Here is a 3,141-nt window from a genome sequence, read left to right as displayed (position 1 = left end):
TACGGTTTCGGTTTGGGTTTCGGTTTCATTCCTTGGAATGAACTATATTTTGATAAATAATTAATGCCAATAATTTTTTATGAAAATAAATGTAAATATTATATATTTGAACAAGGTCTACAATTTCATTTGTCGCCTAGTGTATATATGGTACATTGAAATTCAGTGTCTACTCTGGAGACTCGACAGTCAAAGTCTACGAAGAGGTCGTTTCAATGAGATGCTTGCCGCAGGGCAGTCACATCAAGCCGGCCCAAGTAAAGGCAAGTTATGGAGTTGAGCAAAAAAAAAATTCACTGTTGCAAAACGGCATAAAAATAACGGTTTGCTCAAGCTACTTCCTTTGATTCACAAACACATACATACATATACTCATTCCTTCATATGTTTGTGCTGGGTATTACATATACTTTGAGGTTAAACTTGCATTGCTGCTTCCAAGAGTATTTGTTGGGGAATTGAAGGAAAGCACTTTGAAGTAAAGTGCATGAGTAAATTTAGAATAGAGTTATGCTTTAATACAACTGTCACATGCGTGTTAAGTTTAATTTGAAAAGAAACAAAGAAAATAAATATTATCTCCAAAAAGTAAGGGATAACAGTTACGGTGAGCCAACCCCGAGCGACAAAAACGTTTTTATGACAAGAGCTTTGAGAGATGTTAACCGAACACGAGATGGAATCTGGGTACTACCTAATTGTACAAGGCACCTCCAACCACTCGGCTACAGCGGAAACTAAAAAAAAAAATTGTATGTGGATCCCACGCGCGACGGAAATAAAACTTCTTCTTCCTATTTCTGCATAATAATGAAGAATTATCTTAATCTTAGTCTTTATTTTAATCTTAATCTAAAGCTTAATCTTAATCTTACCCTAATCTTAATGTTAATCTTAATATTAAACTAAATTTTAATCTTAATATTAATCTCAATTCTAATCTTAACAGTAATCTTAACCTTAATCCCAATCTTAACCTTAAGCTCAATTTTAATCTTAATTTTAACCTCAATCTTGATCTTAAACTTTGTCTTAAATTTAATCTTAGTCCTAATCTTAATCTTAATCTTAAACATTGCATTAATCTTAGTCTTAATCTTAGTCTTAATCTTAGTCTTAATCTTAGTTTTAGTCTTAATCTTAATCTTAATGCTAATCCAAATCGTAATCTGAATCTTAATCTTAATATTAATTTTAATCTTAATCTTAATATCAATCTAATCTTAATCTTAATATTAAATTAAATATTAATCTTAGTCTCGATCCTAATCTTATTAGTAGTCTTAACCTTAATTTCAATCTTCATCTTAATCTTAATCTTAAGTTTAATTTTATTTTTAATCTTAATCTTAATTTTAATTTCAATATCAATCTTAATCTTTATCTTAATCGTGCCCAACCACTCCCACCATCACCTCCTTTCTTCTGACTCTTTTTCCTCTCATTGGAGCTTGGAATTAAAGCACAACAACTGTGTCGGTCTTTACATTCTACCGAGCGCAAAGAAGTTTCTCTTTAAAAAATGCCTCGTAAATGAAAGTTTAAAAGTTATCCTGGAGTTGACAGAATGCTTTTTTAATGTAGGTACTCCTTATACAGTATATTCGAATTTCAAAAACGTTTAATTATGCCACTTCACGCTAAAATTTTACACACAAGAAAAAAATCAATCCCAGCTACAAGCTGACATTGCAAACCTTCCCTAAAAAAAAATAAATAACATTTTGAGGGAAGATAATTTTCAAAATCCCTCACTTTTACATACAACAATCATCACAGGAGAATGGTCGTTTTAGACCAGAGAAAATAATCCAAAGCTTTTGGGTAATCTCTGCAATTAAATCAGTGGCAATTTTTCGAAAGGCGTAAGGATGTTAGTGTTAAAAAAATAAGTGAAGAAGAGAGTACGAGCAAAATAAAAGCGAAAACAGAACTAAAAATAAGGAGTGGGAAAATAAAAAAGGTAACTAAAAACATAGCATAACAAAACTCAGACAATAAGCGATTCACTGTCCCGACACTTTGCTGTTTTGGCAAAAAGTAGTTTTTCTTTCGTTGTTGATCCGCTTCGGCGCTGCAAACGCACTCAATTTTCTTTGTAAATTAAAAATGCTAAATTAGGCCAATTAAATAGAATGATGCCGCTGCTGATGCCACAGTTGCCTGCCAGTAGTTGTACTGCTGCCAAAGCACCCGAGGCTGTCGTGCCATAGAATGACAGAGAGACGAACAACAACAGCTGTACTTACACCCAGGATTTGCCTAGGGCCTTTGTTACTTCTACACCATCTGTTAAAGTGGATGGTATATTATTTAGTATTATAAACAATTTTTTCACTCTCAGAAAGAGTTAATTGAGTTGCGTGCACACTTTCACACGCTTCAAAACAAACTACATATTTTGTCAATAATCAAAGGCTTATCGCTCGGAGTGATACCGCTGATGATTAAGCTATAAGAATTTCCTTAATGGCGTAGAAGTTAAAGTTGGTATTATGAATGTTGTCACTTTGTTCCTTCACAGCAAGTTAGACCCCTGGAGTCAACAGAATACCGGCTGAGCTAATCAAAACGAAGAGCTGGTAGGGAGCATTTAAAACCTCGTGGTTCCAGAACTGGCAAATACATCACTGATGAAACTTTTATAGTTATTCAAATCCGGGAAATTCGAAATCCATGACCAAATTTGGGCTCGCCGAAAATGTAAGTTGTAATGGAGGCTCTGCCAGGTCGACGGTGGTTGAGGACACCACGTTGGGTGGAGAAGATATCGCGCCGGATATGAAATCACGGTAAGTCCAGGGGGTAGCGATGAGGGTATTTCTGTTAAGCTGTTAGCGACAAAACCGGGCTTCAGAGAATAAGATACACTCTCGTCTGTGACGTCTTAAACCTCATCTTGGTAAGTGTAATACTAGATGCAAAACTGAGTCGCAGCAGCATGAATGTATGGACAGTAAAAGCATAATACTTCTAGCGAATGAAAATGAAATCGACATCGACGCCATCAGCTCCTGCTAGAAAAGTAGCAAAAAAAGTTGGTCTCGCCGTCAGCATGGAGATCAAGTGAAGAATAAGCTCTTGCCAACAGGGGCTGCTTTGGGCTCGAAAAGCACGCTGGGAATGTTGTATCCATGGCTG

This window comes from Rhagoletis zephyria, unplaced genomic scaffold, assembly GCF_001687245.7.
Source record: "Rhagoletis zephyria isolate East Lansing unplaced genomic scaffold, Rhagoletis_zephyria_1.1 Rzeph_scaffold_00372, whole genome shotgun sequence".
Classification (NCBI taxonomy): Eukaryota; Metazoa; Arthropoda; class Insecta; order Diptera; family Tephritidae; genus Rhagoletis; species Rhagoletis zephyria.
The sequence above is the reverse complement of the archived record's forward strand: the minus strand, read 5'-3'. Positions refer to the sequence as shown.